At 39.7% G+C, this 23,127-nt stretch overlaps 30 non-coding genes across 30 annotated transcripts; all 30 read right to left on the bottom strand.

The window, feature by feature from the left end:
• Positions 1-778: 778 nt before the first annotated feature.
• trnav-uac (transfer RNA valine (anticodon UAC)) lies at positions 779-851 on the bottom strand. The gene has a single exon. It is a non-coding gene; the product is annotated as a tRNA-Val (tRNA).
• A 996-nt stretch (positions 852-1,847) lies between these two features.
• trnav-cac (transfer RNA valine (anticodon CAC)) lies at positions 1,848-1,920 on the bottom strand. The gene has a single exon. It is a non-coding gene; the product is annotated as a tRNA-Val (tRNA).
• Positions 1,921-2,919: 999 nt separating this feature from the next.
• On the bottom strand, positions 2,920-2,992 carry trnav-uac (transfer RNA valine (anticodon UAC)). The gene has a single exon. It is a non-coding gene; the product is annotated as a tRNA-Val (tRNA).
• Positions 2,993-3,454: 462 nt separating this feature from the next.
• Positions 3,455-3,527, bottom strand: trnav-cac (transfer RNA valine (anticodon CAC)). The gene has a single exon. It is a non-coding gene; the product is annotated as a tRNA-Val (tRNA).
• Positions 3,528-4,523: 996 nt separating this feature from the next.
• Positions 4,524-4,596, bottom strand: trnav-uac (transfer RNA valine (anticodon UAC)). The gene has a single exon. It is a non-coding gene; the product is annotated as a tRNA-Val (tRNA).
• A 460-nt stretch (positions 4,597-5,056) lies between these two features.
• Positions 5,057-5,129, bottom strand: trnav-uac (transfer RNA valine (anticodon UAC)). The gene has a single exon. It is a non-coding gene; the product is annotated as a tRNA-Val (tRNA).
• A 460-nt stretch (positions 5,130-5,589) lies between these two features.
• Positions 5,590-5,662, bottom strand: trnav-uac (transfer RNA valine (anticodon UAC)). Its single transcript has one exon. It is a non-coding gene; the product is annotated as a tRNA-Val (tRNA).
• Positions 5,663-6,658: 996 nt separating this feature from the next.
• On the bottom strand, positions 6,659-6,731 carry trnav-cac (transfer RNA valine (anticodon CAC)). Its single transcript has one exon. It is a non-coding gene; the product is annotated as a tRNA-Val (tRNA).
• A 999-nt stretch (positions 6,732-7,730) lies between these two features.
• trnav-uac (transfer RNA valine (anticodon UAC)) lies at positions 7,731-7,803 on the bottom strand. The gene has a single exon. It is a non-coding gene; the product is annotated as a tRNA-Val (tRNA).
• A 460-nt stretch (positions 7,804-8,263) lies between these two features.
• Positions 8,264-8,336, bottom strand: trnav-uac (transfer RNA valine (anticodon UAC)). The gene has a single exon. It is a non-coding gene; the product is annotated as a tRNA-Val (tRNA).
• Positions 8,337-8,796: 460 nt separating this feature from the next.
• trnav-uac (transfer RNA valine (anticodon UAC)) lies at positions 8,797-8,869 on the bottom strand. The gene has a single exon. It is a non-coding gene; the product is annotated as a tRNA-Val (tRNA).
• A 463-nt stretch (positions 8,870-9,332) lies between these two features.
• On the bottom strand, positions 9,333-9,405 carry trnav-uac (transfer RNA valine (anticodon UAC)). The gene has a single exon. It is a non-coding gene; the product is annotated as a tRNA-Val (tRNA).
• A 993-nt stretch (positions 9,406-10,398) lies between these two features.
• trnav-uac (transfer RNA valine (anticodon UAC)) lies at positions 10,399-10,471 on the bottom strand. The gene has a single exon. It is a non-coding gene; the product is annotated as a tRNA-Val (tRNA).
• Positions 10,472-11,467: 996 nt separating this feature from the next.
• On the bottom strand, positions 11,468-11,540 carry trnav-cac (transfer RNA valine (anticodon CAC)). The gene has a single exon. It is a non-coding gene; the product is annotated as a tRNA-Val (tRNA).
• Positions 11,541-12,539: 999 nt separating this feature from the next.
• trnav-uac (transfer RNA valine (anticodon UAC)) lies at positions 12,540-12,612 on the bottom strand. Its single transcript has one exon. It is a non-coding gene; the product is annotated as a tRNA-Val (tRNA).
• A 460-nt stretch (positions 12,613-13,072) lies between these two features.
• Positions 13,073-13,145, bottom strand: trnav-uac (transfer RNA valine (anticodon UAC)). Its single transcript has one exon. It is a non-coding gene; the product is annotated as a tRNA-Val (tRNA).
• A 460-nt stretch (positions 13,146-13,605) lies between these two features.
• Positions 13,606-13,678, bottom strand: trnav-uac (transfer RNA valine (anticodon UAC)). The gene has a single exon. It is a non-coding gene; the product is annotated as a tRNA-Val (tRNA).
• Positions 13,679-14,141: 463 nt separating this feature from the next.
• trnav-uac (transfer RNA valine (anticodon UAC)) lies at positions 14,142-14,214 on the bottom strand. The gene has a single exon. It is a non-coding gene; the product is annotated as a tRNA-Val (tRNA).
• Positions 14,215-15,207: 993 nt separating this feature from the next.
• On the bottom strand, positions 15,208-15,280 carry trnav-uac (transfer RNA valine (anticodon UAC)). The gene has a single exon. It is a non-coding gene; the product is annotated as a tRNA-Val (tRNA).
• Positions 15,281-16,276: 996 nt separating this feature from the next.
• trnav-cac (transfer RNA valine (anticodon CAC)) lies at positions 16,277-16,349 on the bottom strand. The gene has a single exon. It is a non-coding gene; the product is annotated as a tRNA-Val (tRNA).
• A 999-nt stretch (positions 16,350-17,348) lies between these two features.
• On the bottom strand, positions 17,349-17,421 carry trnav-uac (transfer RNA valine (anticodon UAC)). Its single transcript has one exon. It is a non-coding gene; the product is annotated as a tRNA-Val (tRNA).
• Positions 17,422-17,881: 460 nt separating this feature from the next.
• On the bottom strand, positions 17,882-17,954 carry trnav-uac (transfer RNA valine (anticodon UAC)). Its single transcript has one exon. It is a non-coding gene; the product is annotated as a tRNA-Val (tRNA).
• A 462-nt stretch (positions 17,955-18,416) lies between these two features.
• Positions 18,417-18,489, bottom strand: trnav-cac (transfer RNA valine (anticodon CAC)). Its single transcript has one exon. It is a non-coding gene; the product is annotated as a tRNA-Val (tRNA).
• Positions 18,490-18,950: 461 nt separating this feature from the next.
• trnav-cac (transfer RNA valine (anticodon CAC)) lies at positions 18,951-19,023 on the bottom strand. Its single transcript has one exon. It is a non-coding gene; the product is annotated as a tRNA-Val (tRNA).
• Positions 19,024-19,484: 461 nt separating this feature from the next.
• Positions 19,485-19,557, bottom strand: trnav-aac (transfer RNA valine (anticodon AAC)). The gene has a single exon. It is a non-coding gene; the product is annotated as a tRNA-Val (tRNA).
• A 460-nt stretch (positions 19,558-20,017) lies between these two features.
• On the bottom strand, positions 20,018-20,090 carry trnav-uac (transfer RNA valine (anticodon UAC)). Its single transcript has one exon. It is a non-coding gene; the product is annotated as a tRNA-Val (tRNA).
• A 996-nt stretch (positions 20,091-21,086) lies between these two features.
• Positions 21,087-21,159, bottom strand: trnav-cac (transfer RNA valine (anticodon CAC)). Its single transcript has one exon. It is a non-coding gene; the product is annotated as a tRNA-Val (tRNA).
• Positions 21,160-21,622: 463 nt separating this feature from the next.
• On the bottom strand, positions 21,623-21,695 carry trnav-uac (transfer RNA valine (anticodon UAC)). The gene has a single exon. It is a non-coding gene; the product is annotated as a tRNA-Val (tRNA).
• Positions 21,696-22,155: 460 nt separating this feature from the next.
• On the bottom strand, positions 22,156-22,228 carry trnav-uac (transfer RNA valine (anticodon UAC)). Its single transcript has one exon. It is a non-coding gene; the product is annotated as a tRNA-Val (tRNA).
• A 462-nt stretch (positions 22,229-22,690) lies between these two features.
• Positions 22,691-22,763, bottom strand: trnav-cac (transfer RNA valine (anticodon CAC)). Its single transcript has one exon. It is a non-coding gene; the product is annotated as a tRNA-Val (tRNA).
• Positions 22,764-23,127: the final 364 nt, after the last annotated feature.

The following is a 23,127-nucleotide window of genomic DNA, read 5'->3' as shown; positions in this document are numbered from 1 at the left end:
AAGTAGTTGGGTAGTTTCGAAAACAAACAAAAGGCAGAATATGATCAGCTAGAAGGTGACACCAGTGGTTATTGTTGCAACTTGGTATCGAATCGGTGACCTTTCTAGTTTAAGGTAAATGTGTTAACCACTACAGTGTAGAAACAGCTGACTGCTGCAACAATATGAAAGAGCCAAACTCAAAGTAGTTAGTTTCGAATCGCTGTAAAAAAGGGTGTTTTTTTAAATCATAAGGGTATTCAGATTGTTTCCACCTGGTTTCGAATCAGGGACCTATTGCGTGTAAGGCGACCGTGATAACCACTACACTATGGAAACAGCTGATATGTCAAAAATATGAAAGAGCCACAGACAAATTGATCAGGTAGTTAAGAATCGTTCCGAAAAACTCATTTTTTCAGTTCAAATGTGAAACCAATGGGATGCTTCCACCCAGTGCCAAATCAGGGACCTTTCTCCTGTGAGGCAAATGATATCATCACCCTAATTTGGAAACAGCTGACTGTTGTTTCACTATGAAAGCGCCACAAACAAAGTAGTTGGGTAGTTTCGAAAACTAACAAAAGGCAGAATATGATCAGCTAGAAGGTGACACCAGTCGTTATTGTTGCAACTTGGTATCGAATCGGTGACCTTTCTAGTTTAAGGTAAATGTGTTAACCACTACAGTGTAGAAACAGCTGACTGCTGCAACAATATGAAAGAGCCAAACTCAAAGTAGTTAGTTTCGAATCGCTGTAAAAAAGGGTGTTTTTTTAAATCATAAGGGTTTTCAGATTGTTTCCACCTGGTTTCGAACCAGGGACCTATCGCGTGTAAGGCGATCGTGATAACCACTACACTATGGAAACAGCTGATATGTCAAAAATATGAAAGAGCCACAGACAAATTGATCAGGTAGTTAAGAATCGTTCCGAAAAACTCATTTTTTCAGTTCAAATGTGAAACCAATGGGATGCTTCCACCCAGTGCCAAATCAGGGACCTTTCTCCTGTGAGGCAAATGATATCATCACCCTAATTTGGAAACAGCTGACTGTTGTTTCACTATGAAAGCGCCACAAACAAAGTAGTTGGGTAGTTTCGAAAACTAACAAAAGGCAGAATATGATCAGCTAGAAGGTGACACCAGTTGTTATTGTTAGAAACCTGGTATCGAATCGGTGACCTTTCTAGTTTGAGGTGAATGTGAAAACCACTACAGTGTAGAAGCAGCTGACTACTGCAACAATGTGAAAGAGCCAAACTCAAAGTAGTTAGTTTCGAATTGCTGTAAAAAAGGGTGTTTTTTTAAATCAAAAAGGGTATTCAGAATGTTTCCACCTGGTTTTGAACCAGTGACCTATCGCGTATGAGGCGATCGTGATAACCACTACACAATGGAAACAGCTGATACGTAAAAAATATGAAAGAGCCACAGACAAATTGATCAGGTAGTTAAGAATCGTTCCGAAAAACTCATTTTTTCAGTTCAAATGTGAAACCAATGGGATGCTTCCACCCAGTGCCAAATCAGGGACCTTTCTCCTGTGAGGCAAATGATATCATCACCCTAATTTGGAAACAGCTGACTGTTGTTTCACTATGAAAGCGCCACAAACAAAGTAGTTGGGTAGTTTCGAAAACTAACAAAAGGCAGAATATGATCAGCTAGAAGGTGACACCAGTGGTTATTGTTGCAACCTGGTATCGAATCGGTGACCTTTCTAGTTTAAGGTGAATGTGATAACCACTACAGTGTAGAAACAGCTGACTGCTGCAACAATATGAAAGAGCCAAACTCAAAATAGTTAATTTCGAATCGCTGTAAAAAGGGAGTTTTTTTTAAATAAAAAAGGGTATTCAGAATGTTTCCACCTGGTTTCGAACCAGGGACCTATCACGTGTGAGGCGATCGTGATAACCACTACACTATGGAAACTGCTGATATGTTAAAAATATAAAAGAGCCACAGACAAATTGATCAGGTAGTTAAGAATCGTTCCGAAAAACTCATTTTTTCAGTTCAAATGTGAAACCAATGGGATGCTTCCACCCAGTGCCAAATCAGGGACCTTTCTCCTGTGAGGCAAATGATATCATCACCCTAATTTGGAAACAGCTGACTGTTGTTTCACTATGAAAGCGCCACAAACAAAGTAGTTGGGTAGTTTCGAAAACTAACAAAAGGCAGAATATGATCAACTAGAAAGTGACACCAGTTGTTATTGTTAGAAACCTGGTATCGAATCGGTGACCTTTCTAGTTTGAGGTGAATGCAAAAACCACTACAGTGTAGAAACAGCTGACTACTGCAACAATGTGAAAGAGCCAAAGTCAAAGTAGTTAGTTTCGAATTGCTGTAAAAAAGGGTGTTTTTTTTAACTCAAAAAGTGTATTCAGAATGTTTCCACCTGGTTTCGAACCAGGGACCTATCACGTGTTAGCCGAGTGCGATAACCACAACACTATGGAAACAGCTGATATGTCAAAAATATGAAAGAGCCACAGACAAATTGATCAGGTAGTTAAGAATCGTTCCGAAAAACTCATTTTTTCAGTTCAAATGTGAAACCAATGGGATGCTTCGACCCAGTGCCAAATCAGGGACCTTTCTCCTGTGAGGCAAATGATATCATCACCCTAATTTGGAAACAGCTGACTGTTGTTTCACTATGAAAGCGCCACAAACAAAGTAGTTGGGTAGTTTCGAAAACTAACAAAAGGCAGAATATGATCAGCTAGAAAGTGACACCAGTTGTTATTGTTAGAAACCTAGTATCGAATCGGTGACCTTTCTAGTTTGAGGTGAATGCAAAAACCACTACAGTGTAGAAACAGCTGACTACTGCAACAATGTGAAAGAGCCAAACTCAAAGTAGTTAGTTTCGAATTGCTGTAAAAAAGGGTGTTTTTTTTAACTCAAAAGGTGTATTCAGAATATTTCCACCTGGTTTCGAACCAGGGACCTATCGCGTGTAAGGCGATCGTGATAACCACTACACTATGGAAACAGCTGATATGTCAAAAATATGAAAGAGCCACAGACAAATTGATCAGGTAGTTAAGAATCGTTCCGAAAAACTCATTTTTTCAGTTAAAATGTGAAACCAATGGGATGCTTCCACCCAGTGCCAAATCAGGGACCTTTCTCCTGTGAGGCAAATGATATCATCACCCTAATTTGGAAACAGCTGACTGTTGTTTCACTATGAAAGCGCCACAAACAAAGTAGTTAGGTAGTTTCGAAAACTAACAAAAGGCAGAATATGATCAGCTAGAAGGTGACACCAGTGGTTATTGTTGCAACTTGGTATCGAATCGGTGACCTTTCTAGTTTAAGGTAAATGTGTTAACCACTACAGTGTAGAAACAGCTGACTGCTGCAACAATATGAAAGAGCCAAACTCAAAATAGTTAATTTCGAATCGCTGTAAAAAAGGGAGTTTTTATTAAATAAAAAAGGGTATTCAGAATGTTTCCACCTGGTTTCGAACCAGGGACCTATCGCGTGTGAGGCGATCGTGATAACCACTACACTATGGAAACTGCTGATATGTCAAAAATATGAAAGAGCCACAGACAAATTGATCAGGTAGTTAAGAATCGTTCCGAAAAACTCATTTTTTCAGTTCAAATGTGAAACCAATGGGATGCTTCCACCCAGTGCCAAATCAGGGACCTTTCTCCTGTGAGGCAAATGATATCATCACCCTAATTTGGAAACAGCTGACTGTTGTTTCACTATGAAAGCGCCACAAACAAAGTAGTTGGGTAGTTTCGAAAACTAACAAAAGGCAGAATATGATCAGCTAGAAAGTGACACCAGTTGTTATTGTTAGAAACCTAGTATCGAATCGGTGACCTTTCTAGTTTGAGGTGAATGCAAAAACCACTACAGTGTAGAAACAGCTGACTACTGCAACAATGTGAAAGAGCCAAACTCAAAGTAGTTAGTTTCGAATTGCTGTAAAAAAGGGTGTTTTTTTTAACTCAAAAAGTGTATTCAGAATATTTCCACCTGGTTTCGAACCAGGGACCTATCGCGTGTAAGGCGATCGTGATAACCACTTCACTATGGAAACAGCTGATATGTCAAAAATATGAAAGAGCCACAGACAAATTGATCAGGTAGTTAAGAATCGTTCCGAAAAACTCATTTTTTCAGTTCAAATGTGAAACCAATGGGATGCTTCCACCCAGTGCCAAATCAGGGACCTTTCTCCTGTGAGGCAAATGATATCATCACCCTAATTTGGAAACAGCTGACTGTTGTTTCACTATGAAAGCGCCACAAACAAAGTAGTTGGGTAGTTTCGAAAACAAACAAAAGGCAGAATATGATCAGCTAGAAGGTGACACCAGTCGTTATTGTTGCAACTTGGTATCGAATCGGTGACCTTTCTAGTTTAAGGTAAATGTGTTAACCACTACAGTGTAGAAACAGCTGACTGCTGCAACAATATGAAAGAGCCAAACTCAAAGTAGTTAGTTTCGAATCGCTGTAAAAAAGGGTGTTTTTTTAAATCATAAGGGTATTCAGATTGTTTCCACCTGGTTTCGAACCAGGGACCTATTGCGTGTAAGGCGACCGTGATAACCACTACACTATGGAAACAGCTGATATGTCAAAAATATGAAAGAGCCACAGACAAATTGATCAGGTAGTTAAGAATCGTTCCGAAAAACTCATTTTTTCAGTTCAAATGTGAAACCAATGGGATGCTTCCACCCAGTGCCAAATCAGGGACCTTTCTCCTGTGAGGCAAATGATATCATCACCCTAATTTGGAAACAGCTGACTGTTGTTTCACTATGAAAGCGCCACAAACAAAGTAGTTGGGTAGTTTCGAAAACTAACAAAAGGCAGAATATGATCAGCTAGAAGGTGACACCAGTCGTTATTGTTGCAACTTGGTATCGAATCGGTGACCTTTCTAGTTTAAGGTAAATGTGTTAACCACTACAGTGTAGAAACAGCTGACTGCTGCAACAATATGAAAGAGCCAAACTCAAAGTAGTTAGTTTCGAATCGCTGTAAAAAAGGGGTTTTTTTTAAATCATAAGGGTATTCAGATTGTTTCCACCTGGTTTCGAACCAGGGACCTATTGCGTGTAAGGCGACCGTGATAACCACTACACTATGGAAACAGCTGATATGTCAAAAATATGAAAGAGCCACAGACAAATTGATCAGGCAGTTAAGAATCGTTCCGAAAAACTCATTTTTTCAGTTCAAATGTGAAACCAATGGGATGCTTCCACCCAGTGCCAAATCAGGGACCTTTCTCCTGTGAGGCAAATGATATCATCACCCTAATTTGGAAACAGCTGACTGTTGTTTCACTATGAAAGCGCCACAAACAAAGTAGTTGGGTAGTTTCGAAAACTAACAAAAGGCAGAATATGATCAGCTAGAAGGTGACACCAGTCGTTATTGTTGCAACTTGGTATCGAATCGGTGACCTTTCTAGTTTAAGGTAAATGTGTTAACCACTACAGTGTAGAAACAGCTGACTGCTGCAACAATATGAAAGAGCCAAACTCAAAGTAGTTAGTTTCGAATCGCTGTAAAAAAGGGTGTTTTTTTAAATCATAAGGGTATTCAGATTGTTTCCACCTGGTTTCGAACCAGGGACCTATCGCGTGTAAGGCGACCGTGATAACCACTACACTATGGAAACAGCTGATATGTCAAAAATATGAAAGAGCCACAGACAAATTGATCAGGTAGTTAAGAATCGTTCCGAAAAACTCATTTTTTCAGTTCAAATGTGAAACCAATGGGATGCTTCCACCCAGTGCCAAATCAGGGACCTTTCTCCTGTGAGGCAAATGATATCATCACCCTAATTTGGAAACAGCTGACTGTTGTTTCACTATGAAAGCGCCACAAACAAAGTAGTTGGGTAGTTTCGAAAACTAACAAAAGGCAGAATATGATCAGCTAGAAGGTGACACCAGTTGTTATTGTTAGAAACCTGGTATCGAATCGGTGACCTTTCTAGTTTGAGGTGAATGTGAAAACCACTACAGTGTAAAAGCAGCTGACTACTGCAACAATGTGAAAGAGCCAAACTCAAAGTAGTTAGTTTCGAATTGCTGTAAAAAAGGGTGTTTTTTTAAATCAAAAAGGGTATTCAGAATGTTTCAACCTGGTTTCGAACCAGTGACCTATCGCGTGTGAGGCGATCGTGATAACCACTACACTATGGAAACAGCTGATACGTCAAAAATATGAAAGAGCCACAGACAAATTGATCAGGTAGTTAAGAATCGTTCCGAAAAACTCATTTTTTCAGTTCAAATGTGAAACCAATGGGATGCTTCCACCCAGTGCCAAATCAGGGACCTTTCTCCTGTGAGGCAAATGATATCATCACCCTAATTTGGAAACAGCTGACTGTTGTTTCACTATGAAAGCGCCACAAACAAAGTAGTTGGGTAGTTTCGAAAACTAACAAAAGGCAGAATATGATCAGCTAGAAGGTGACACCAGTGGTTATTGTTGCAACCTGGTATCGAATCGGTGACCTTTCTAGTTTAAGGTGAATGTGATAACCACTACAGTGTAGAAACAGCTGACTGCTGCAACAATATGAAAGAGCCAAACTCAAAATAGTTAATTTCGAATCGCTGTAAAAAGGGAGTTTTTTTTAAATAAAAAAGGGTATTCAGAATGTTTCCACCTGGTTTTGAACCAGGGACCTATCACGTGTGAGGCGATCGTGATAACCACTACACTATGGAAACTGCTGATATGTCAAAAATATAAAAGAGCCACAGACAAATTGATCAGGTAGTTAAGAATCGTTCCGAAAAACTCATTTTTTCAGTTCAAATGTGAAACCAATGGGATGCTTCCACCCAGTGCCAAATCAGGGACCTTTCTCCTGTGAGGCAAATGATATCATCACCCTAATTTGGAAACAGCTGACTGTTGTTTCACTATGAAAGCGCCACAAACAAAGTAGTTGGGTAGTTTCGAAAACTAACAAAAGGCAGAATATGATCAGCTAGAAAGTGACACCAGTTGTTATTGTTAGAAACCTGGTATCGAATCGGTGACCTTTCTAGTTTGAGGTGAATGCAAAAACCACTACAGTGTAGAAACAGCTGACTACTGCAACAATGTGAAAGAGCCAAAGTCAAAGTAGTTAGTTTCGAATTGCTGTAAAAAAGGGTGTTTTTTTTAACTCAAAAAGTGTATTCAGAATGTTTCCACCTGGTTTCGAACCAGGGACCTATCACGTGTTAGGCGAGTGCGATAACCACAACACTATGGAAACAGCTGATATGTCAAAAATATGAAAGAGCCACAGACAAATTGATCAGGTAGTTAAGAATCGTTCCGAAAAACTCATTTTTTCAGTTCAAATGTGAAACCAATGGGATGCTTCCACCCAGTGCCAAATCAGGGACCTTTCTCCTGTGAGGCAAATGATATCATCACCCTAATTTGGAAACAGCTGACTGTTGTTTCACTATGAAAGCGCCACAAACAAAGTAGTTGGGTAGTTTCGAAAACTAACAAAAGGCAGAATATGATCAGCTAGAAAGTGACACCAGTTGTTATTGTTAGAAACCTAGTATCGAATCGGTGACCTTTCTAGTTTGAGGTGAATGCAAAAACCACTACAGTGTAGAAACAGCTGACTACTGCAACAATGTGAAAGAGCCAAACTCAAAGTAGTTAGTTTCGAATTGCTGTAAAAAAGGGTGTTTTTTTTAACTCAAAAAGTGTATTCAGAATATTTCCACCTGGTTTCGAACCAGGGACCTATCGCGTGTAAGGCGATCGTGATAACCACTACACTATGGAAACAGCTGATATGTCAAAAATATGAAAGAGCCACAGACAAATTGATCAGGTAGTTAAGAATCGTTCCGAAAAACTCATTTTTTCAGTTCAAATGTGAAACCAATGGGATGCTTCCACCCAGTGCCAAATCAGGGACCTTTCTCCTGTGAGGCAAATGATATCATCACCCTAATTTGGAAACAGCTGACTGTTGTTTCACTATGAAAGCGCCACAAACAAAGTAGTTGGGTAGTTTCGAAAACAAACAAAAGGCAGAATATGATCAGCTAGAAGGTGACACCAGTCGTTATTGTTGCAACTTGGTATCGAATCGGTGACCTTTCTAGTTTAAGGTAAATGTGTTAACCACTACAGTGTAGAAACAGCTGACTGCTGCAACAATATGAAAGAGCCAAACTCAAAGTAGTTAGTTTCGAATCGCTGTAAAAAAGGGTGTTTTTTTAAATCATAAGGGTATTCAGATTGTTTCCACCTGGTTTCGAACCAGGGACCTATTGCGTGTAAGGCGACCGTGATAACCACTACACTATGGAAACAGCTGATATGTCAAAAATATGAAAGAGCCACAGACAAATTGATCAGGTAGTTAAGAATCGTTCCGAAAAACTCATTTTTTCAGTTCAAATGTGAAACCAATGGGATGCTTCCACCCAGTGCCAAATCAGGGACCTTTCTCCTGTGAGGCAAATGATATCATCACCCTAATTTGGAAACAGCTGACTGTTGTTTCACTATGAAAGCGCCACAAACAAAGTAGTTGGGTAGTTTCGAAAACTAACAAAAGGCAGAATATGATCAGCTAGAAGGTGACACCAGTCGTTATTGTTGCAACTTGGTATCGAATCGGTGACCTTTCTAGTTTAAGGTAAATGTGTTAACCACTACAGTGTAGAAACAGCTGACTGCTGCAACAATATGAAAGAGCCAAACTCAAAGTAGTTAGTTTCGAATCGCTGTAAAAAAGGGTGTTTTTTTAAATCATAAGGGTATTCATATTGTTTCCACCTGGTTTCGAACCAGGGACCTATCGCGTGTAAGGCGATCGTGATAACCACTACACTATGGAAACAGCTGATATGTCAAAAATATGAAAGAGCCACAGACAAATTGATCAGGTAGTTAAGAATCGTTCCGAAAAACTCATTTTTTCAGTTCAAATGTGAAACCAATGGGATGCTTCCACCCAGTGCCAAATCAGGGACCTTTCTCCTGTGAGGCAAATGATATCATCACCCTAATTTGGAAACAGCTGACTGTTGTTTCACTATGAAAGCGCCACAAACAAAGTAGTTGGGTAGTTTCGAAAACTAACAAAAGGCAGAATATGATCAGCTAGAAGGTGACACCAGTTGTTATTGTTAGAAACCTAGTATCGAATCGGTGACCTTTCTAGTTTGAGGTGAATGCAAAAACCACTACAGTGTAGAAACAGCTGACTACTGCAACAATGTGAAAGAGCCAAACTCAAAGTAGTTAGTTTCGAATTGCTGTATAAAAGGGTGTTTTTTTTAACTCAAAAAGTGTATTCAGAATATTTCCACCTGGTTTCGAACCAGGGACCTATCGCGTGTAAGGCGATCGTGATAACCACTACACTATGGAAACAGCTGATATGTCAAAAATATGAAAGAGCCACAGACAAATTGATCAGGTAGTTAAGAATCGTTCCGAAAAACTCATTTTTTCAGTTCAAATGTGAAACCAATGGGATGCTTCCACCCAGTGCCAAATCAGGGACCTTTCTCCTGTGAGGCAAATGATATCATCACCCTAATTTGGAAACAGCTGACTGTTGTTTCACTATGAAAGCGCCACAAACAAAGTAGTTGGGTAGTTTCGAAAACAAACAAAAGGCAGAATATGATCAGCTAGAAGGTGACACCAGTCGTTATTGTTGCAACTTGGTATCGAATCGGTGACCTTTCTAGTTTAAGGTAAATGTGTTAACCACTACAGTGTAGAAACAGCTGACTGCTGCAACAATATGAAAGAGCCAAACTCAAAGTAGTTAGTTTCGAATCGCTGTAAAAAAGGGTGTTTTTTTAAATCATAAGGGTATTCAGATTGTTTCCACCTGGTTTCGAACCAGGGACCTATTGCGTGTAAGGCGACCGTGATAACCACTACACTATGGAATCAGCTGATATGTCAAAAATATGAAAGAGCCACAGACAAATTGATCAGGTAGTTAAGAATCGTTCCGAAAAACTCATTTTTTCAGTTCAAATGTGAAACCAATGGGATGCTTCCACCCAGTGCCAAATCAGGGACCTTTCTCCTGTGAGGCAAATGATATCATCACCCTAATTTGGAAACAGCTGACTGTTGTTTCACTATGAAAGCGCCACAAACAAAGTAGTTGGGTAGTTTCGAAAACTAACAAAAGGCAGAATATGATCAGCTAGAAGGTGACACCAGTCGTTATTGTTGCAACTTGGTATCGAATCGGTGACCTTTCTAGTTTAAGGTAAATGTGTTAACCACTACAGTGTAGAAACAGCTGACTGCTGCAACAATATGAAAGAGCCAAACTCAAAGTAGTTAGTTTCGAATCGCTGTAAAAAAGGGTGTTTTTTTAAATCATAAGGGTATTCAGATTGTTTCCACCTGGTTTCGAACCAGGGACCTATCGCGTGTAAGGCGATCGTGATAACCACTACACTATGGAAACAGCTGATATGTCAAAAATATGAAAGAGCCACAGACAAATTGATCAGGTAGTTAAGAATCGTTCCGAAAAACTCATTTTTTCAGTTCAAATGTGAAACCAATGGGATGCTTCCACCCAGTGCCAAATCAGGGACCTTTCTCCTGTGAGGCAAATGATATCATCACCCTAATTTGGAAACAGCTGACTGTTGTTTCACTATGAAAGCGCCACAAACAAAGTAGTTGGGTAGTTTCGAAAACTAACAAAAGGCAGAATATGATCAGCTAGAAGGTGACACCAGTTGTTATTGTTAGAAACCTGGTATCGAATCGGTGACCTTTCTAGTTTGAGGTGAATGTGAAAACCACTACAGTGTAGAAGCAGCTGACTACTGCAACAATGTGAAAGAGCCAAACTCAAAGTAGTTAGTTTCGAATTGCTGTAAAAAAGGGTGTTTTTTTAAATCAAAAAGGGTATTCAGAATGTTTCCACCTGGTTTCGAACCAGTGACCTATCGCATGTGAGGCAATCGTGATAACCACTACACTATGGAAACAGCTGATACGTCAAAATTATGAAAGAGCCACAGACAAATTGATCAGGTAGTTAAGAATCGTTCCGAAAAACTCATTTTTTCAGTTCAAATGTGAAACCAATGGGATGCTTCCACCCAGTGCCAAATCAGGGACCTTTCTCCTGTGAGGCAAATGATATCATCACCCTAATTTGGAAACAGCTGACTGTTGTTTCACTATGAAAGCGCCACAAACAAAGTAGTTGGGTAGTTTCGAAAACTAACAAAAGGCAGAATATGATCAGCTAGAAGGTGACACCAGTGGTTATTGTTGCAACCTGGTATCGAATCGGTGTCCTTTCTAGTTTAAGGTGAATGTGATAACCACTACAGTGTAGAAACAGCTGACTGCTGCAACAATATGAAAGAGCCAAACTCAAAATAGTTAATTTCGAATCGCTGTAAAAAGGGAGTTTTTTTTAAATAAAAAAGGGTATTCAGAATGTTTCCACCTGGTTTCGAACCAGGGACCTATCGCGTGTGAGGCGATCGTGATAACCACTACACTATGGAAACTGCTGATATGTCAAAAATATAAAAGAGCCACAGACAAATTGATCAGGTAGTTAAGAATCGTTCCGAAAAACTCATTTTTTCAGTTCAAATGTGAAACCAATGGGATGCTTCCACCCAGTGCCAAATCAGGGACCTTTCTCCTGTGAGGCAAATGATATCATCACCCTAATTTGGAAACAGCTGACTGTTGTTTCACTATGAAAGCGCCACAAACAAAGTAGTCGGGTAGTTTCGAAAACTAACAAAAGGCAGAATATGATCAGCTAGAAAGTGACACCAGTTGTTATTGTTAGAAACCTGGTATCGAATCGGTGACCTTTCTAGTTTGAGGTGAATGCAAAAACCACTACAGTGTAGAAACAGCTGACTACTGCAACAATGTGAAAGAGCCAAAGTCAAAGTAGTTAGTTTCGAATTGCTGTAAAAAAGGGTGTTTTTTTTAACTCAAAAAGTGTATTCAGAATGTTTCCACCTGGTTTCGAACCAGGGACCTATCACGTGTTAGGCGAGTGCGATAACCACAACACTATGGAAACAGCTAATATGTCAAAAATATGAAAGAGCCACAGACAAATTGATCAGGTAGTTAAGAATCGTTCCGAAAAACTCATTTTTTCAGTTCAAATGTGAAACGAATGGGATGCTTCCACCCAGTGCCAAATCAGGGACCTTTCTCCTGTGAGGCAAATGATATCATCACCCTAATTTGGAAACAGCTGACTGTTGTTTCACTATGAAAGCGCCACAAACAAAGTAGTTGGGTAGTTTCGAAAACTAACAAAAGGCAGAATATGATCAGCTAGAAAGTGACACCAGTTGTTATTGTTAGAAACCTAGTATCGAATCGGTGACCTTTCTAGTTTGAGGTGAATGCAAAAACCACTACAGTGTAGAAACAGCTGACTACTGCAACAATGTGAAAGAGCCAAACTCAAAGTAGTTAGTTTCGAATTGCTGTAAAAAAGGGTGTTTTTTTTAACTCAAAAAGTGTATTCAGAATATTTCCACCTGGTTTCGAACCAGGGACCTATCGCGTGTAAGGCGATCGTGATAACCACTACACTATGGAAACAGCTGATATGTCAAAAATATGAAAGAGCCACAGACAAATTGATCAGGTAGTTAAGAATCGTTCCGAAAAACTCATTTTTTCAGTTCAAATGTGAAACCAATGGGATGCTTCCACCCAGTGCCAAATCAGGGACCTTTCTCCTGTGAGGCAAATGATATCATCACCCTAATTTGGAAACAGCTGACTGTTGTTTCACTATGAAAGCGCCACAAACAAAGTAGTTGGGTAGTTTCGAAAACAAACAAAAGGCAGAATATGATCAGCTAGAAGGTGACACCAGTCGTTATTGTTGCAACTTGGTATCGAATCGGTGACCTTTCTAGTTTAAGGTAAATGTGTTAACCACTACAGTGTAGAAACAGCTGACTGCTGCAACAATATGAAAGAGCCAAACTCAAAGTAGTTAGTTTCGAATCGCTGTAAAAAAGGGTGTTTTTTTAAATCATAAGGGTATTCAGATTGTTTCCACCTGGTTTCGAACCAGGGACCTATTGCGTGTAAGGCGACCGTGATAACCACTACACTATGGAAACAGCTGATATGTCAAAAATATGAAAGAGCCACAGACAAATTGATCAGGTAGTTAAGAATCGTTCCGAAAAACTCATTTTTTCAGTTCAAATGTGAAACCAATGGGATGCTTCCACCCAGTGCCAAATCAGGGACCTTTCTCCTGTGAGGCAAATGATATCATCACCCTAATTTGGAAACAGCTGACTGTTGTTTCACTATGAAAGCGCCACAAACAAAGTAGTTGGGTAGTTTCGAAAACTAACAAAAGGCAGAATATGATCAGCTAGAAGGTGACACCAGTCGTTATTGTTGCAACTTGGTATCGAATCGGTGACCTTTCTAGTTTAAGGTAAATGTGTTAACCACTACAGTGTAGAAACAGCTGACTGCTGCAACAATATGAAAGAGCCAAACTCAAAGTAGTTAGTTTCGAATCGCTGTAAAAAAGGGTGTTTTTTTAAATCATAAGGGTATTCATATTGTTTCCACCTGGTTTCGAACCAGGGACCTATCGCGTGTAAGGCGATCGTGATAACCACTACACTATGGAAACAGCTGATATGTCAAAAATATGAAAGAGCCACAGACAAATTGATCAGGTAGTTAAGAATCGTTCCGAAAAACTCATTTTTTCAGTTCAAATGTGAAACCAATGGGATGCTTCCACCCAGTGCCAAATCAGGGACCTTTCTCCTGTGAGGCAAATGATATCATCACCCTAATTTGGAAACAGCTGACTGTTGTTTCACTATGAAAGCGCCACAAACAAAGTAGTTGGGTAGTTTCGAAAACTAACAAAAGGCAGAATATGATCAGCTAGAAGGTGACACCAGTTGTTATTGTTAGAAACCTAGTATCGAATCGGTGACCTTTCTAGTTTGAGGTGAATGCAAAAACCACTACAGTGTAGAAACAGCTGACTACTGCAACAATGTGAAAGAGCCAAACTCAAAGTAGTTAGTTTCGAATTGCTGTATAAAAGGGTGTTTTTTTTAACTCAAAAAGTGTATTCAGAATATTTCCACCTGGTTTCGAACCAGGGACCTATCGCGTGTAAGGCGATCGTGATAACCACTACACTATGGAAACAGCTGATATGTCAAAAATATGAAAGAGCCACAGACAAATTGATCAGGTAGTTAAGAATCGTTCCGAAAAACTCATTTTTTCAGTTCAAATGTGAAACCAATGGGATGCTTCCACCCAGTGCCAAATCAGGGACCTTTCTCCTGTGAGGCAAATGATATCATCACCCTAATTTGGAAACAGCTGACTGTTGTTTCACTATGAAAGCGCCACAAACAAAGTAGTTGGGTAGTTTCGAAAACAAACAAAAGGCAGAATATGATCAGCTAGAAGGTGACACCAGTCGTTATTGTTGCAACTTGGTATCGAATCGGTGACCTTTCTAGTTTAAGGTAAATGTGTTAACCACTACAGTGTAGAAACAGCTGACTGCTGCAACAATATGAAAGAGCCAAACTCAAAGTAGTTAGTTTCGAATCGCTGTAAAAAAGGGTGTTTTTTTAAATCATAAGGGTATTCAGATTGTTTCCACCTGGTTTCGAACCAGGGACCTATTGCGTGTAAGGCGACCGTGATAACCACTACACTATGGAATCAGCTGATATGTCAAAAATATGAAAGAGCCACAGACAAATTGATCAGGTAGTTAAGAATCGTTCCGAAAAACTCATTTTTTCAGTTCAAATGTGAAACCAATGGGATGCTTCCACCCAGTGCCAAATCAGGGACCTTTCTCCTGTGAGGCAAATGATATCATCACCCTAATTTGGAAACAGCTGACTGTTGTTTCACTATGAAAGCGCCACAAACAAAGTAGTTGGGTAGTTTCGAAAACTAACAAAAGGCAGAATATGATCAGCTAGAAGGTGACACCAGTCGTTATTGTTGCAACTTGGTATCGAATCGGTGACCTTTCTAGTTTAAGGTAAATGTGTTAACCACTACAGTGTAGAAACAGCTGACTGCTGCAACAATATGAAAGAGCCAAACTCAAAGTAGTTAGTTTCGAATCGCTGTAAAAAAGGGTGGTTTTTTAAATCATAAGGGTATTCAGATTGTTTCCACCTGGTTTCGAACCAGGGACCTATCGCGTGTAAGGCGATCGTGATAACCACTACACTATGGAAACAGCTGATATGTCAAAAATATGAAAGAGCCACAGACAAATTGATCAGGTAGTTAAGAATCGTTCCGAAAAACTCATTTTTTCAGTTCAAATGTGAAACCAATGGGATGCTTCCACCCAGTGCCAAATCAGGGACCTTTCTCCTGTGAGGCAAATGATATCATCACCCTAATTTGGAAACAGCTGACTGTTGTTTCACTATGAAAGCGCCACAAACAAAGTAGTTGGGTAGTTTCGAAAACTAACAAAAGGCAGAATATGATCAGCTAGAAGGTGACACCAGTTGTTATTGTTAGAAACCTGGTATCGAATCGGTGACCTTTCTAGTTTGAGGTGAATGTGAAAACCACTACAGTGTAGAAGCAGCTGACTACTGCAACAATGTGAAAGAGCCAAACTCAAAGTAGTTAGTTTCGAATTGCTGTAAAAAAGGGTGTTTTTTTAAATCAAAAAGGGTATTCAGAATGTTTCCACCTGGTTTCGAACCAGTGACCTATCGCATGTGAGGCAATCGTGATAACCACTACACTATGGAAACAGCTGATACGTCAAAATTATGAAAGAGCCACAGACAAATTGATCAGGTAGTTAAGAATCGTTCCGAAAAACTCATTTTTTCAGTTCAAATGTGAAACCAATGGGATGCTTCCACCCAGTGCCAAATCAGGGAACTTTCTCCTGTGAGGCAAATGATATCATCACCCTAATTTGGAAACAGCTGACTGTTGTTTCACTATGAAAGCGCCACAAACAAAGTAGTTGGGTAGTTTCGAAAACTAACAAAAGGCAGAATATGATCAGCTAGAAGGTGACACCAGTGGTTATTGTTGCAACCTGGTATCGAATCGGTGTCCTTTCTAGTTTAAGGTGAATGTGATAACCACTACAGTGTAGAAACAGCTGACTGCTGCAACAATATGAAAGAGCCAAACTCAAAATAGTTAATTTCGAATCGCTGTAAAAAGGGAGTTTTTTTTAAATAAAAAAGGGTATTCAGAATGTTTCCACCTGGTTTCGAACCAGGGACCTATCGCGTGTGAGGCGATCGTGATAACCACTACACTATGGAAACTGCTGATATGTCAAAAATATAAAAGAGCCACAGACAAATTGATCAGGTAGTTAAGAATCGTTCCGAAAAACTCATTTTTTCAGTTCAAATGTGAAACCAATGGGATGCTTCCACCCAGTGCCAAATCAGGGACCTTTCTCCTGTGAGGCAAATGATATCATCACCCTAATTTGGAAACAGCTGACTGTTGTTTCACTATGAAAGCGCCACAAACAAAGTAGTCGGGTAGTTTCGAAAACTAACAAAAGGCAGAATATGATCAGCTAGAAAGTGACACCAGTTGTTATTGTTAGAAACCTGGTATCGAATCGGTGACCTTTCTAGTTTGAGGTGAATGCAAAAACCACTACAGTGTAGAAACAGCTGACTACTGCAACAATGTGAAAGAGCCAAAGTCAAAGTAGTTAGTTTCGAATTGCTGTAAAAAAGGGTGTTTTTTTTAACTCAAAAAGTGTATTCAGAATGTTTCCACCTGGTTTCGAACCAGGGACCTATCACGTGTTAGGCGAGTGCGATAACCACAACACTATGGAAACAGCTAATATGTCAAAAATATGAAAGAGCCACAGACAAATTGATCAGGTAGTTAAGAATCGTTCCGAAAAACTCATTTTTTCAGTTCAAATGTGAAACGAATGGGATGCTTCCACCCAGTGCCAAATCAGGGACCTTTCTCCTGTGAGGCAAATGATATCATCACCCTAATTTGGAAACAGCTGACTGTTGTTTCACTATGAAAGCGCCACAAACAAAGTAGTTGGGTAGTTTCGAAATCTAACAAAAGGCAGAATATGATCAGCTAGAAAGTGACACCAGTTGTTATTGTTAGAAACCTAGTATCGAATCGGTGACCTTTCTAGTTTGAGGTGAATGCAAAAACCACTACAGTGTAGAAACAGCTGACTACTGCAACAATGTGAAAGAGCCAAACTCAAAGTAGTTAGTTTCGAATTGCTGTAAAAAAGGGTGTTTTTTTTAACTCAAAAAGTGTATTCAGAATATTTCCACCTGGTTTCGAACCAGGGACCTATCGCGTGTAAGGCGATCGTGATAACCACTACACTATGGAAACAGCTGATATGTCAAAAATATGAAAGAGCCACAGACAAATTGATCAGGTAGTTAAGAATCGTTCCGAAAAACTCATTTTTTCAGTTCAAATGTGAAACCAATGGGATGCTTCCACCCAGTGCCAAATCAGGGACCTTTCTCCTGTGAGGCAAATGATATCATCACCCTAATTTGGAAACAGCTGACTGTTGTTTCACTATGAAAGCGCCACAAACAAAGTAGTTGGGTAGTTTCGAAAACAAACAAAAGGCAGAATATGATCAGCTAGAAGGTGACACCAGTCGTTATTGTTGCAACTTGGTATCGAATCGGTGACCTTTCTAGTTTAAGGTAAATGTGTTAACCACTACAGTGTAGAAACAGCTGACTGCTGCAACAATATGAAAGAGCCAAACTCAAAGTAGTTAGTTTCGAATCGCTGTAAAAAAGGGTGTTTTTTTAAATCATAAGGGTATTCAGATTGTTTCCACCTGGTTTCGAACCAGGGACCTATTGCGTGTAAGGCGACCGTGATAACCACTACACTATGGAAACAGCTGATATGTCAAAAATATGAAAGAGCCACAGACAAATTGATCAGGTAGTTAAGAATCGTTCCGAAAAACTCATTTTTTCAGTTCAAATGTGAAACCAATGGGATGCTTCCACCCAGTGCCAAATCAGGGACCTTTCTCCTGTGAGGCAAATGATATCATCACCCTAATTTGGAAACAGCTGACTGTTGTTTCACTATGAAAGCGCCACAAACAAAGTAGTTGGGTAGTTTCGAAAACTAACAAAAGGCAGAATATGATCAGCTAGAAGGTGACACCAGTTGTTATTGTTAGAAACCTGGTATCGAATCGGTGACCTTTCTAGTTTGAGGTGAATGTGAAAACCACTACAGTGTAGAAGCAGCTGACTACTGCAACAATATGAAAGAGCCAAACTCAAAGTAGTTAGTTTCGAATTGCTGTAAAAAAGGGTGTTTTTTTAAATCAAAAAGGGTATTCAGAATGTTTCCATCTGGTTTCGAACCAGTGACCTATCGCGTGTGAGGCGATCGTGATAACCACTACACTATGGAAACAGCTGATATGTCAAAAATATGAAAGAGCCACAGACAAATTGATCAGGTAGTTAAGAATCGTTCCGAAAAACTCATTTTTTCAGTTCAAATGTGAAACCAATGGGATGCTTCCACCCAGTGCCAAATCAGGGACCTTTCTCCTGTGAGGCAAATGATATCATCACCCTAATTTGGAAACAGCTGACTGTTGTTTCACTATGAAAGCGCCACAAACAAAGTAGTTGGGTAGTTTCGAAAACTAACAAAAGGCAGAATATGATCAGCTAGAAGGTGACACCAGTGGTTATTGTTGCAACCTGGTATCGAATCGGTGACCTTTCTAGTTTGAGGTGAATGCAAAAACCACTACAGTGTAGAAACAGCTGACTACTGCAACAATGTGAAAGAGCCAAACTCAAAGTAGTTAGTTTCGAATTGCTGTAAAAAAGGGTGTTTTTTTAAATCAAAAAGGGTATTCAGAATGTTTCCATCTGGTTTCGAACCAGTGACCTATCGCGTGTGAGGCGATCGTGATAACCACTACACTATGGAAACAGCTGATATGTCAAAAATATGAAAGAGCCACAGACAAATTGATCAGGTAGTTAAGAATCGTTCCGAAAAACTCATTTTTTCAGTTCAAATGTGAAACCAATGGGATGCTTCCACCCAGTGCCAAATCAGGGACCTTTCTCCTGTGAGGCAAATGATATCATCACCCTAATTTGGAAACAGCTGACTGTTGTTTCACTATGAAAGCGCCACAAACAAAGTAGTTGGGTAGTTTCGAAAACTAACAAAAGGCAGAATATGATCAGCTAGAAGGTGACACCAGTGGTTATTGTTGCAACCTGGTATCGAATCGGTGACCTTTCTAGTTTGAGGTGAATGCAAAAACCACTACAGTGTAGAAACAGCTGACTACTGCAACAATGTGAAAGAGCCAAACTCAAAGTAGTTAGTTTCGAATTGCTGTAAAAAAGGGTGTTTTTTTAACTCTAAAAGTGTATTCAGAATGTTTCCACCTGGTTTCGAACCAGGGACCTATCGCGTGTTAGGCAAGAGTGATAACCACTACACTATGGAAACAGCTGATATGTCAAAAATATGAAGGAGCCACAGACAAATTGATGAGGTAGTTAAGAATCGTTCCGAAAAACTCATTTTTTCAGTTCAAATGTGAAACCAATGGGATGCTTCCACCCAGTGCCAAATCAGGGACCTTTCTCCTGTGAGGCAAATGATATCATCACCCTAATTTGGAAACAGCTGACTGTTGTTTCACTATGAAAGCGCCACAAACAAAGTAGTTGGGTAGTTTCGAAAACTAACAAAAGGCAGAATATGATCAGCTAGAAGGTGACACCAGTCGTTATTGTTGCAACTTGGTATCGAATCGGTGACCTTTCTAGTTTAAGGTAAATGTGTTAACCACTACAGTGTAGAAACAGCTGACTGCTGCAACAATATGAAAGAGCCAAACTCAAAGTAGTTAGTTTCGAATCGCTGTAAAAAAGGGTGTTTTTTTAAATCATAAGGGTATTCAGATTGTTTCCACCTGGTTTCGAACCAGGGACCTATCGCGTGTAAGGCGATCGTGATAACCACTACACTATGGAAACAGCTGATATGTCAAAAATATGAAAGAGCCACAGACAAATTGATCAGGTAGTTAAGAATCGTTCCGAAAAACTCATTTTTTCAGTTCAAATGTGAAACCAATGGGATGCTTCCACCCAGTGCCAAATCAGGGACCTTTCTCCTGTGAGGCAAATGATATCATCACCCTAATTTGGAAACAGCTGACTGTTGTTTCACTATGAAAGCGCCACAAACAAAGTAGTTGGGTAGTTTCGAAAACTAACAAAAGGCAGAATATGATCAGCTAGAAGGTGACACCAGTTGTTATTGTTAGAAACCTGGTATCGAATCGGTGACCTTTCTAGTTTGAGGTGAATGTGAAAACCACTACAGTGTAGAAGCAGCTGACTACTGCAACAATGTGAAAGAGCCAAACTCAAAGTAGTTAGTTTCGAATTGCTGTAAAAAAGGGTGTTTTTTTAAATCAAAAAGGGTATTCAGAATGTTTCCACCTGGTTTCGAACCAGTGACCTATCGCATGTGAGGCAATCGTGATAACCACTACACTATGGAAACAGCTGATATGTCAAAAATATGAAAGAGCCACAGACAAATTGATCAGGTAGTTAAGAATCGTTCCGAAAAACTCATTTTTTCAGTTCAAATGTGAAACCAATGGGATGCTTCCACCCAGTGCCAAATCAGGGACCTTTCTCCTGTGAGGCAAATGATATCATCACCCTAATTTGGAAACAGCTGACTGTTGTTTCACTATGAAAGCGCCACAAACAAAGTAGTTGGGTAGTTTCGAAAACTAACAAAAGGCAGAATATGATCAGCTAGAAGGTGACACCAGTGGTTATTGTTGCAACCTGGTATCGAATCGGTGTCCTTTCTAGTTTAAGGTGAATGTGATAACCACTACAGTGTAGAAACAGCTGACTGCTGCAACAATATGAAAGAGCCAAACTCAAAATAGTTAATTTCGAATCGCTGTAAAAAGGGAGTTTTTTTAAAATAAAAAAGGGTATTCAGAATGTTTCCACCTGGTTTCGAACCAGGGACCTATCGCGTGTGAGGCGATCGTGATAACCACTACACTATGGAAACTGCTGATATGTCAAAAATATAAAAGAGCCACAGACAAATTGATCAGGTAGTTAAGAATCGTTCCGAAAAACTCATTTTTTCAGTTCAAATGTGAAACCAATGGGATGCTTCCACCCAGTGCCAAATCAGGGACCTTTCTCCTGTGAGGCAAATGATATCATCACCCTAATTTGGAAACAGCTGACTGTTGTTTCACTATGAAAGCGCCACAAACAAAGTAGTTGGGTAGTTTCGAAAACTAACAAAAGGCAGAATATGATCAGCTAGAAAGTGACACCAGTTGTTATTGTTAGAAACCTGGTATCGAATCGGTGACCTTTCTAGTTTGAGGTGAATGCAAAAACCACTACAGTGTAGAAACAGCTGACTACTGCAACAATGTGAAAGAGCCAAACTCAAAGTAGTTAGTTTCGAATTGCTGTAAAAAAGGGTGTTTTTTTTAACTCAAAAAGTGTATACAGAATATTTCCACCTGGTTTCGAACCAGGGACCTATCGCGTGTAAGGCGATCGTGATAACCACTACACTATGGAAACAGCTGATATGTCAAAAATATGAAAGAGCCACAGACAAATTGATCAGGTAGTTAAGAATCGTTCCGAAAAACTCATTTTTTCAGTTCAAATGTGAAACCAATGGGATGCTTCCACCCAGTGCCAAATCAGGGACCTTTCTCCTGTGAGGCAAATGATATCATCACCCTAATTTGGAAACAGCTGACTGTTGTTTCACTATGAAAGCGCCACAAACAAAGTAGTTGGGTAGTTTCGAAAACAAACAAAAGGCAGAATATGATCAGCTAGAAGGTGACACCAGTCGTTATTGTTGCAACTTGGTATCGAATCGGTGACCTTTCTAGTTTAAGGTAAATGTGTTAACCACTACAGTGTAGAAACAGCTGACTGCTGCAACAATATGAAAGAGCCAAACTCAAAGTAGTTAGTTTCGAATCGCTGTAAAAAAGGGTGTTTTTTTAAATCATAAGGGTATTCAGATTGTTTCCACCTGGTTTCGAACCAGGGACCTATTGCGTGTAAGGCGACCGTGATAACCACTACACTATGGAAACAGCTGATATGTCAAAAATATGAAAGAGCCACAGACAAATTGATCAGGTAGTTAAGAATCGTTCCGAAAAACTCATTTTTTCAGTTCAAATGTGAAACCAATGGGATGCTTCCACCCAGTGCCAAATCAGGGACCTTTCTCCTGTGAGGCAAATGATATCATCACCCTAATTTGGAAACAGCTGACTGTTGTTTCACTATGAAAGCGCCACAAACAAAGTAGTTGGGTAGTTTCGAAAACTAACAAAAGGCAGAATATGATCAGCTAGAAGGTGACACCAGTTGTTATTGTTAGAAACCTGGTATCGAATCGGTGACCTTTCTAGTTTGAGGTGAATGTGAAAACCACTACAGTGTAGAAGCAGCTGACTACTGCAACAATGTGAAAGAGCCAAACTCAAAGTAGTTAGTTTCGAATTGCTGTAAAAAAGGGTGTTTTTTTAAATCAAAAAGGGTATTCAGAATGTTTCCATCTGGTTTCGAACCAGTGACCTATCGCGTGTGAGGCGATCGTGATAACCACTACACTATGGAAACAGCTTATATGTCAAAAATATGAAAGAGCCACAGACAAATTGATCAGGTAGTTAAGAATCGTTCCGAAAAACTCATTTTTTCAGTTCAAATGTGAAACCAATGGGATGCTTCCACCCACTGCCAAATCAGGGACCTTTCTCCTGTGAGGCAAATGATATCATCACCCTAATTTGGAAACAGCTGACTGTTGTTTCACTATGAAAGCGCCACAAACAAAGTAGTTGGGTAGTTTCGAAAACTAACAAAAGGCAGAATATGATCAGCTAGAAGGTGACACCAGTGGTTATTGTTGCAACCTGGTATCGAATCGGTGACCTTTCTAGTTTGAGGTGAATGCAAAAACCACTACAGTGTAGAAACAGCT

Source organism: Urocampus carinirostris, chromosome 4 (genome assembly GCF_059441175.1).
Source record: "Urocampus carinirostris isolate Australia breed hairy pipefish chromosome 4, RoL_Ucar_1.0, whole genome shotgun sequence".
Taxonomy (NCBI): domain Eukaryota; kingdom Metazoa; phylum Chordata; class Actinopteri; order Syngnathiformes; family Syngnathidae; genus Urocampus; species Urocampus carinirostris.
This window is presented reverse-complemented; position numbering and strand designations above follow the sequence as displayed.